The following is a 12,340-nucleotide window of genomic DNA, read 5'->3' on the forward strand; positions in this document are numbered from 1 at the left end:
TCTTCTATGAAGTAGTCTCTGATTATCAAAATCAAACAAGGCATAAAAGAGAGAGATAAATTGTTCACAATTTCTATGGAAGATGCCATGTGCATAGATCAAATGGAAAAGGTATTTCCCATACAAAATGTGATCCTACCAGTTGGACAGAAGACATTATGCTGAATTCCCCAAGCCCAAGAATATTAAAGGGCTTCTTCCCCTAGATCCATGACTACTAAAATAAAAATAAAAGACTAGTTTAACAATCCTTTTAGGAAAAGTACAAATTAATCAAACAGGGAAATAGGTCTATTGTCCACATCAAAGATGTTCTGCAAAACTCCCAAATGAAGGATAACAAAGTAAGTAAAAGTACTACATAGAAATATTAATTTGTGCTTTTTCCCAAGTCAATATATGACTAGAGACCTGCAGGGATCTGTTACTATGTGAGCAGTGATCCAGTCACATGCATGTAGCTTGTTAGCCAGTTCATGGAGTTCACCAAAGAAATCACGGAATCTGAGAAATGACCTGAAAGAGACCTTAATAGTCTCCTGAAAGTGACCTGTACTATATTATACATAACCAGTGATTATCTTGTCTCTGCTTGATTATGATGAAAGGATATGCCTCTTTAATTGACCTATTATACCTCGATATAGTTCTTTTTTAAATAAAAATATTTATTTTTTCTATTACATGTAATAAAAAATTTCTACATAAGTTTTATGAAGTTATATGATTCAGATTATTTCCTTTCCTCCCTTCCCTCCTCCCTCCCAGAGCTGGCAAGCAATTAGATCTGGGTTGTACATATATTATCATGCAAAACATATTTCCATACTGTTCATTTTTGTAAGAGCTAATCATATAAAGTCAAAACCTCAAAATAAAAACCCAACTAAATTAAGTTGAAAAATATTATGCTTTGGTCTGCATTCCAACTCCAAAAGTTTTTCTCTGGAAAGGGATAGCAGAAGTCTTTGTTCTAAGTCCCTCAGAGTTGTCCTGGATCTTTGTATTGCCGAGAGGAGCTGTCTATCACAAGTAATCATTTCACAGTATTGCGGTTACTGTGTACAATATTCTCCTGATTCTGCTCATTTCAGTCTGCATCTGTTCATCTTTCCAGCTCTTTCTGAAATCATTGTTTTCTTTATGAAATCTTACAGCACAATACTATTGCATCACCATCATATGCTACAATTTGTTAAACTCTTCCCAATTGATGGACTTCAATTTCCAGGCCTTTGCCACCACAAAAAGAGCTGCTATAAATATTTTTATATAAGTAGCTCCTTTCCACCCCTTTTATTTTTTTAACTCTTTGGGATAGAGCTGCTCTCTTTCTCCTCCCTACCATGTCTGATGATATTTTTTTCATATCACCCTCCCCACTGCTCAGCAGCCCAATGGGAGTGTTTTCTCCCTCATCTGTGTGGGGGTAAGGGAGGGCAGGTCATGCCCAATACTGGATACAGAGGAGGGGCATGGCACATAGTCTTGGGGGGGTGGGCATGTCATTCAAACTGGGGGTGGGGTTGGAGGAGGACAGGGCCCAACTCTCCATGTTTAAAAGGTTCACCATCACTGGTATAGGTATGAGATATTGGTCTGTACCTAATTTTTGCCTTACTGTTTTGCACTTTTTTCCAGCAGTTTTTTGTCAAATAGTGAGTTTTTGCCCCAAAAGCTATAATCTTGGGTTCATCAATCACTAGATTGCTAAGGTCACTTTCCCTAATTTATTCCTTTGAACCAACATGCTATTTCTTCACCAGTACCAGATTATCTTGATGATTACTACTTTATAGTACAGTACAAGATCTGTTATGGACTTAGGACCTAAGAGCAGGCTTGTGCCAAGGCTTGGGAATTTAAGTGGCCAAAGAAGGGTCCCAGAGCATTACAGTTAATCTATACCCATGTTCATCAGAACCTGGAGTAGTAGGTGGGGGATGATTGACTTGTACTTCTCTATGTGTGTTTTTCCTTCTGGCTTTCCTCTCATCCCAGTATAATGCACTCTCTCTGACTATCTTCCAAGATGTTTTATACAGGAGACTTACTTCACCTATCCCCTTGTTGGTTCTGTGACTCCATTCATTTTGGGGTGTTATTTTAAGGTCAGTTTGAAAGGATTCTTAGAATGATCACAGCTTTCTGTGTTGCTACTCCTCCGTCTTTGCTCTATCTCCTCAGTTACAATGATATAATTCTAATAAATCTTATCTTCTTAACACCAAACCTCAACTGACTTTTTTGGAAACTTTTTATACCTATTTTGTCTGGGTCAAACAGAACCAATATCATCCATATTCTACATTACAGTCTTTCAAATATTTAAAAATATATCATATCTCCACAGAGTTTTCTCTTCTCCAGGATAAACATCCCCATGTCCTTCAACCTATCTTCATGTACTTTGAGATTTACAGCCTTTCATCACAGCTCATAAAGGTTCCTAAACAGTTCTGTCCAAAACATAATACTTCAAATGAAATCTGACAAGGGCAGAATATACAGGGATTATTACCTTCTTATTCTTAGAAGAGATTTTTGTAACATAGCATATGACTATTAAATGTTGAGTGAGTGCTTTTGTGTGTGTGTGTGTGTGTGTGTGTGTGTGTGTGTGTGTATGCAAGAGAGAGAGAGAGAGAGAGAGAGAGAGAGAGAGAGAGAGAGAGAGAGAGAGAGAGAGAGAGAAAGGTTTTTATTTTTCAAGCATATGAATTTATTAAGCAATGCATGCCAATTGCCTAACAAATCAGGCCAAGTCCCCTTCATCAGCTTATTGCCAGACCCTGAACAGCAAGACAGACAGATTTTTATAAATTAAAAACAGTTAATCAAATAAAACCAATTAAATAAAAGGAAAAATATAGAATTAGATATTTTGATTTCTAATTGAATGAAAGATTAGAGACTTAAAACATTTAGAGGGGGAGAGTGAATAGGTACGATGCACTGAATTCAGGAAAAGATGCATCCTACTCTTATTCAAGTAAATAAACAATCAAAGAAATATGGAAATAATAATTAACCAGCATGAGGCCAAATTTCAAATAAAATATATAGGTTGCATACAATGTACAATTATAACAAAATGTCTTATATTGGTCTTAGAATATGACTGAGTTTCTAGACAACATAACCTACATCCTACATTAAGAATCTCCAAATAGTAGTTACAGATGGTCCAATTTCCCAGCTTCACAGGGTTGATTCAAATACTTCAATAAGATTTTCTCCCTATTTCCACATTTAAATAAAGTTTCCTTACAGGACTGAATTTGAACTAGACTTATAATTGAATAGAAAGTGAACTGAACTGGCTCCAGAATTGGGTAACAAGATGGAGTCAGTTTGATTCACTCGATTCCCACCTTGCATTCCTAATCCCCTCAATTTCTTTAATATATAGATATATATGTATGTATAAAACTAAATATATGTATATAAACACATACATAAGCCTATTCACGCAAACACACACATATATGTCCTATTAAATTTATTTTTGTGTAATTCGTCATTACACTTTTGTTTTCTTCATTGTGATTCTGTCATCCAATGCATTTGTTTTCCCTCTCAGCTTTTTGTTATCTACAAATTTCATGAATGTGCTATATAAAGACTATCCTAAAAAATAAGCATGATATATGTGTACATATATATTGTGAAGAGATTATATATACGTACATGCAAATATGCACATATATGTGCATACATGTATGTTTATATATACATAGACAGTACATATATTTCCAACACATCCTGGCAGCAAGGGGGAAAGAGAAATTCCATTTAAAATCACCCTAGGCCTAGACAATACAAAATACTTAGGAATCTATCTGCCAGGATATATATATATATATATATGTATATACATACATATATATATATATATACAGGAATTATACAAACACAGCTATGAAACCCTTTCCACCGAATTAATACTAGAAATAAACAATTGGAAAAACATTGAGTGCTCGTGGGTAGGACGAGCTAACATAATAAAAATGACCATCCTACCCAAATTAATTTACCTATTTAGTGCTATACCTATCAAACTACCAAAATACTTTTTTACTGAATTAGAAAAAATTGCAACAAAGTTCATTTGGAAGAACAAAAGACCAAAAATATCAAGGGAAATAATGAAAAAAATATGAAGGAAGCCTAGCAGTACCAGATATTAAACTGTACTACAAAGCAGTAGTCATCAAAGCAATATGGTACTGGCAAAGAGACAGAAAGGAGGATCAGTGGAATAGACTAGGGGTAAGTGACCTCAGCAAGATAGTTTTTGATATACCTAAAGAACCCAGCTTTTGGGACAAAACCCTGCTATTTGACAAAAACTGCTGGGAAAATTGGAAAACAATATGGGATAGATTGAGCCTAGATCAACATCTCACACCCTACACCAAGACAAACTCAGAAAGGGTGAATGATTTGAATATAAAGAAGGAAACTAGGTAAATTGGGTAAACACAGAATAGTATACTTGTCAGATCTATGGGAAGGGAAAGATTTTAAAACCAAGCAAGAGTTGGAAAAAATCACAAAATGTAAAATAAATAATTTTGACAATATTAAATATTAAACTAAAAAGTTATTGTATAGACAAAACCAATGTTACCAAAATTAGAAGGGAAACAACAAATTGAGAAAAAATCTTCATAACAAAAACTCAGATAAAGGTAAAATCACTCAAATATACAAGAAGCTAAATCAGTTGTACAAAAACTGAAGCCATCTCCAAATGGGCAAGGCAATTCTCAGATGAAGAAATCAAAACTATCAATAAACACATGAGAAAGTGTTGTAAATCTCTAATAATTAGAGAAATGCAAATCAAAACAACTCTGAGGTATCACCTCATACCTAACAGATTGGTGAAAATGACAAAATGCTTGGATTATACCCCAAAGAGATAATAAGGAAAAAGACTTGTACAAAAATATTTATAGCTGCACTCTTTGTGGTGGCAAAAAATTGAAAATGAGAGAATGTCCTTCAATTGGGGAATGGCTGAACAAATTGTGGTATCTGTTGGTGATGACCACTATTGTTCTCAAAGGAATAAAGAACTGGAGGAATTCCATGTGAACTGGAATAACCTACAGAAATTGATACAGAGTGAAAGGAGCAGATCCAGAAGAACATTGTACACAGAGACTGATACAATGTGGTACAATCAAATATAACAGACTTCTCTACTATCTGCAATGCAAGGATCCTGAGCAAGGCTGAGGGATTTATAAGAAAGAAAAGTAGCCACATTCAGAAGAACTGTGGGAGGAGAAACACAGAAGAAAAGCAACTGCTTGAACACATGAACTGTTGGGGAGATTATTGAGGATGTAGATGCTAAATGATAACTCTAGTCCAGCTATCAAAAATATGGAATTACGTCTTGATCAATGATACATGTAAAACCCAGTTGAATCATGTGTCAGCAGAGGGGGTTCGGGGGGGGGGCTGGGGGAGAGGGAAAGAACATGAAATATGTAACTAGGAGAAAATATTCAAAATTGTAAAAATTAAAAATTATAAATAAATAAAATGAACTGGAGAAGAAAAAAAATATATGTATGTATACATAGGCAAATTTTCATCCTGTCATACCACTGCTGGGTATGACCCCAAAGAGATAATAAGGAAAAAAGACTTGTACAAAAAATCGCTGCTTTCTTTGTGGTGACAAAAAATTGGAAAATATAGGGGATGCCCTTTGATTGGGGAATGGCTAAACAAATTGTGGTATCTGTTGGTGATGGAATACTATTATGCTAAATAGAATAATGAACTGAAGGAATTCCATGTCAACTGGAATGACCTCCAGGAATTGATGCAAAGTAAAATGAGCAGACCCAGAAAAACATTATACACAGAGACAGATACACTGTGGCACAATCCAGTGTAATGGACTTCTCTAATAGCATCAATGAAATAATCCAGGACAATTCTGAGGGACTTTATGAGAAAGAATGCTATTCACATACAGACAAAGGACTGTGGAAGTAGAAACACAGAAGAAAAACAACTGCTTGATCACATGGGTCAATGGGGATATGAGTGGGGACATAGACTCTAAATGATCACTCTACTACAAATATTAATAATATGGAAATAGGTCTTGATCAATGACACATGTAAAACTCAGTGGAACTGCTCATTGGCTATGGGAGGGGGGTGAGAGTAGGGGAGGGAAAGAACATGAATCATGTAACCATGAAAAAAATCTTACAAAATAATTAATTAAATAAAACCCTCCAAACCACAAAAATAAATAAATAAATGAGCGAATGAGCAGACAAACAAATAAATATATAGGCAAAGAGGTAGGTCATTTACCTAAGCCTAGAGTAAAGGAGAGGTTGCTAAGGGTAATAGTATGTCTACAACTGGGAAGAAAAAAGAAGTACCACACAGATGATCCCTTATTTATTTATTTTTCTTTTCAGCGAAGTATGAGATGAGGTTTGCTACTGAAGAGAAGTGAGTGGTAGTATATAGGCAGTTTAAAAAAAATAGTTTCAGAACACTGTGGGAAATAAAATAGAGTCAATCTGGATACAGTAAAAGGACTTGAATTTAATAGGAAGAACTCAATTGAGACTGGATACCATAAATTTGTAGACTATTCAATCATTAGGGTTAAAAGAGTACCATAATTTGTATATTAAAAAGGGATAAAGCAGGAGATAGGTCTAATCCCAAAATAAGGTTTGGAAAGGGATAATCTGACATACCACCAGAAGTAGAAGATTTCAAGTGTTAAGGAAAGTAGAAAATTGAATTGGTAAATTAAGGGTGGAATTAGATTAGTAGAGTGAAGCCAAAACTTAGATAAGGTAGTTATTGTTAGTGCTATTATTATTATTAAATTTTGTTTTGCTTCTTGTGGTCTCTAGGTCATGAGTTTTATAGGAACATTAAAGCATTTTTGTTAGAGCTGTAAATTCATACAACTATTTTGGAAAATGACCTATACAATCTGAAGTGGAGATACAAGTGCTGGGTATGTACATCAAGGGAGATTAAGAAAGAAATCATATATTCACCAAAATAGTTTTAATAGAACTTTTTATCATAACCAATAAGTGGAATCAATGTAGATATCTATAAACTGGAAAATATGTAAACAATTTCTGATATACAAATGTAATGAAATATTACTGTACTATAAGAAATAAGAATATGAAAAATGCCAAGAGGCATGGTAAGACATATGAACTGGAAGAAAGTAGAGGAAGTAGAACAAAGAAATGTATATACTATGTAAATGGGGAAAAACAGCAAAGATATTAATAGTGACGACAATAATCAAAACTGAGCTCTGGATCATTATGCTAGCCAAGTTTCTTATGGAGTAAGAAATCTGAAGATATAATTCCCCTCTTCCTTTGCAGAGGAAAGATTTATGGGTATGGATTTGATAAATATGTCAGCCAAGTATGCTGAACTGCCTTGTTTTGCTTCTCCCTTTCTTTTTATTCTTTGTAATAAGAGGTAGCATTAGGGAGAAGAGGGGAAAAATAGATACTGGGAAATGAAAGTTATATAAAAGTCCAAGAGATTGATAACTTTTTTTAAATAGGTAAAGAGCTGAAATTTTATGTGCTTTTAAGGTTTGTAAGGCTCTTTAAATACATTCTCTTTTGATTCCCATAGTAAACCTGTGAATTAGTTATTATTCTCCATATTTAATGGTAGTAAGTGAAAGATGTCTGAATCAATCTTATCCTTGAACATAAAGGTACTTTAAAATACATGAATAAATATGTAGATTCAAATATGTTACACACATGAATATCACCTAATAACCTGCAAACTTAGAAGGACTGTGAAACTCATCAGATTTTGTTATCTTCTAGAAAAATAGTAGTATCATTCCAAACACATGTTTAACATCTTCAGTTTCATATAAAATCAACTCATATGCCAAATCATACCTAGCCAATAAGAAAAAAATATGTGTGTATAATAATACACATATATAATCATATTTAAAAATAATTATAGGAAAAATGGATTATTTTTTAGTTCTGTGTAATTATTTGTATATTTCCTTTACTGAAGATAACTACAGACCTTACAACTGGATAATGGGATATAAAAAAAAAAGCTAGAAAGATCTGAATTCAAATCTTGCCTCAGATATTTACTATAATAGTTGTGGTATGAATTTTTTAGCCTAGTTTATTCATTTGATAAAGGGGTATAAGAACTGTGCCTATCTTATAAGATATTACATGTCATGAATTTCAAACAAAATAAGGCATGGAAAGTCCTTTGTATCCCTTAAAGGATTATAGAGCTATAAGCAATTTTCTTCAGGCTGTGAATTAGAGTTAATTGGTGAAGTATAGATAAAAATACAGCTTTTTTTTCTATGAATTCGAAATAGCATAGTTCATTTTTCAATTACCAAGAAATTCAAGGAGTGCTTCTCTGAAATATACCAACTTTGGATCTTGAGATCAAGACACTCTACCAACATAACTGCCCAAAATGTTACTTTTGAACAGTTCAGATTCTTCTCCGAAACTTTTGATTTAAAGACTAATACAAAATACTTAACCAAAAAACTTAATCAAAATCCAGAAAATTGTAGAGAAAAGAATGAATGCTTCAGTACTTTGAAATATTCATCATAATATAAATTATCTTAAGTAGAGATGAGTTCATCCTTTCCTCACAAGCTAGAACTTTATTTTTGTATTTTAAAGTCTATTATTAAGGATAATTAAAATGTAGTTCAGTAAAAGATTAAGTGGTGCTATGAGAACTGAGGAGTTATTTGTGTGGTCTTTTGCCCACTCTCCTCCCTTGAGTTCAGGGACATGGTGGGTGGGGACTGTGGAATATTCAGTAGTAAGATGCAGTTTTCTACCCTCTCCAGCATCATTAAAAACAATGCATGTATTGTCTGGAATCAATTGAAATAATTGTATGTTGGACATTTGGGAAGAGTAATTTAAGAGAAATGGTGAATAATTAAAATGAGCAATCTTGGATGCTTTACATTTTATTCCAATTTGATAAGCATTTATTAATTACCTATTATTTACCTGGCACTGTAGTAAGTATAGGCACAGGAGGAAAAAAATCCTGCCATCAATGAGTTTAAATTCCACTAGTAGGGCAAGAGGGGAGTAAATACAATATGCTACTCATATAATGCTGAGCCTGACCTTCCTGAAATCATGGCAATAGAGACTGGGTGGTCCACAGACATTACAAAGAATTTTCCAAGTTCTAATGTTTGTGGATGACTTTGTAGAGACTTAAAAATTTAAAAAGAATGGGGAGAGTGGTCATGGTGAGAGAACATTACATTTTGCCTGATAAGAAGCAGGGATAATGAGGGCCAAAAAGTGAGGAACATTAGAAACCAAAAGGGGTCAGAGGAGAGTTTAGGACTTCTTCACAATTTGGAGAAAAAAGACTAAGGGATTGATGAATGTATTGCAAGTGAGAAAACTGATTAGTTGTAGGCTATAGGCATCAGGTTATATGACAGCTGCCATGCTCTATCTCCTCACATTTGCCTTTTGACTTTACTAGCTTCAAGAACCATTTAAAATCTTTTACATGTAGTCTTTCCAAATATCTCCTGATTTTAGTGACTTCAAGTTAATTATTTCCAGTTTATCCTATATACAGGGTGTTTTTATATACTTGTTTGGCTCGTTATCTTCTCCATTAGATTATGAGCTTCTCAAGGACAAGAATTGTCTTTTTTTCTTTTCTTTGTATACACAGCACTTAGGTCAGTGCCTTCCAAATAGCATATACTTAATATAATAAAGGCTATAGTTAAGAGAGGTAGGGTGGTAAGGAGCAACAGACCAGGATGTGAGTGTCTATCAATTCCCCTACCAATGTACCACTATTACTGGGACAAACCAAGGAATTTCCTCTCAAATAGTGGTTGATCAGAGACGGGAGCTGGCACTGATGACTAGTGGGAAGGCTTTTCTAACTGATGAGGTGGGTAGAAAACCTGGCTGAATAAGTTTAGTCCCTCTCTGTACATAAGGCTCCCCCTTGATAATGTCAGCACCACAGGTAGAGTCTAAGCTGAGCAGCTAACTCAAAGACTCATTTCCCCTCTTTGCCTGTGAAATGATTTCTCCTTTTATCTGACTGAGAATTATTTATTAATGGTTAAAGAAGATAGCTGAAGAAGGGGGAGAACAGAGGAAATTCAAGGGAAACCCTAAAAAGTCTGTGCCCACAAAGTCCTTCCCCCTGGGAAGCCAAAGTGGTTGAACCCAGAGGTTCTCCTTCCCATCTCCTTAAATCTTGATTCTATCTGTGATCTAAGAGCTATAGTAATTAAGGTAGGGTCTCTTGTAAGACAAGGTATGGGTAGAGTCTTTAGTATTGGCTCCCAGAGTCCTAAACCCCTCAGGAATCAGGAGATCTCAATCTCCTTTGGATGGTAATGGATGCTGGCAAGAACAACTGGCCTTGGGATATCACAGTTCAAGAAACCCTTTGGGTTTGGCTTCCAAATCCATCACTGAGCAAGCTACTCCACTCCTCTCGCCTGGAGCTTCTGGACAAAAAGCCCCTCCTTCCAGGATTCTTTCTCCCATGATGCCTTGCTTCCTTCAACTCATGATTGGTATCATTCAGCCAGCATGCAATATTCTAAAAGTTTGCTTTACCCACAACCTGCTGTTAAATTAATAAATGCTTACTAACTGAATCAATGATATTTTGGGACATATCTGCAGTCATTTCTTACAACCTCCTTGCTTAGGCATTTTTGTTTGTCAATCATTCATTCTCTGCTCACTTGTAAGCCTCACCTTAAATATATGGGGGAAGAGTTGGAAGGGAGGAAATTACATTCTTGTCCTGCCTAATTATACCACAAAATAACCAGTATTTTAGTGAATTACTTTCCTGGTTGCTCTATTTTGATCTTTACTCAAAGTTATTAAAATTGTTAAAATAAGTAACTTGAATTTGTTCCTTTAGTGAATGCAGGAGAGAGAATGTACTAGGCAAGTCAAGCCATCATTAATAACTTCATCATTACCTTTGCTTAGTTCTAGATTGAGATAGCTAAGGACCCTGAGCTCTGGGGTTCAGTAGTGCCTAAGCTCCTGATAATCCTTATAGGCACTTCCCCAAAGCCACTATCCAGGGGAGTAACCCCATACAGAGAAGGAGCTAGCTTTGCTTAATTATTCAACCCAACTACTAGCCATAAAGCAGGTAACATAGCCTAGTTGGAAGTAGAAGGAACCCTGAGGGGAATACAGGAAGTGGCATATATCAAGTGAGTCAAACCATTATCATTACCTTAATTTCTACCTCCTCTCAGAATTAGATGAAGACATTTTAGAACTCTGAATCCAAGAGAATAATCAATGTCTAGTTTAAGTCTTGCCCTTCAGATATCATTGAGGGATGCAAACCATATGGTGAATGGATCCAACACTTGCCACCATTAATGCCAATTGCTAAGCAATTTCTATCAGTGAGCAGCTAATCCCGGTAGTTCTGAGAATTGCAGTGCTCCATCACCCAAAATGATTGATTTTGTTTATAGGTTAAAGAAAAAAATAAGAAAGGAGAAAAAGTGGGCTGTAAACAGAACTTTGGGGAAATAATAAACTTAGCGGGTAGGAGGAATATGAGAAAGAATGATTAGATTGATGGGAAGAAGTCTAAGAGTAAGAAATTTCATGGAAACTAAAGGAGAAAAGAATATTGAAAAGGAAGATATTGTTGACTGCTAAATGCTATAGAGAAGTGAAGCCAAACAAGAACTGAGAAAATGTCATTAGATCAAGAAGTTAAATGATTATTGGAAGTTTTCAAGAAAATAGATTGAGTAGAATGGTTTTGGGGGAAATTGGATTGCAAGGGAATGTGAAATGAGTGAAAGTTGAGGAAATGGAGCTAATGAGGGCAAATGACTTTTTTTGGCATCTATATCATTATAAGGAATCTGCTGCTTAACAAAATATAAGATCTATTGAAATATCAAATGTATTCATTTGTCTTCCCCATTTCCTCCCTCTAAAATTAAAAAAGAAAATACTTTTTAGAAGACAAAAAACCCCTTTATTTTCTTAGAATGAAAGTAAGAGAAAAATTTTCTCTCTTTAGAAATAAAGTAATATAAGGTTAAAAAAATTAAATTTGGACTAAATATATGAGAATGTGGTCTCTGAAATTAATATTTCTCAAGTAAAATGACTTTTTAGTAGTATTTATTTATAAAATAGAGGGAAAGGGTGAAAGTAGAGAAATGAGAAACAGGCTAGAGAAGGAATCTAGCTTAATGAGCTAATGATCTGCTCTGGCGCCTGGCTTT

Source organism: Gracilinanus agilis, chromosome 6, assembly GCF_016433145.1.
Source record: "Gracilinanus agilis isolate LMUSP501 chromosome 6, AgileGrace, whole genome shotgun sequence".
Classification (NCBI taxonomy): Eukaryota; Metazoa; Chordata; class Mammalia; order Didelphimorphia; family Didelphidae; genus Gracilinanus; species Gracilinanus agilis.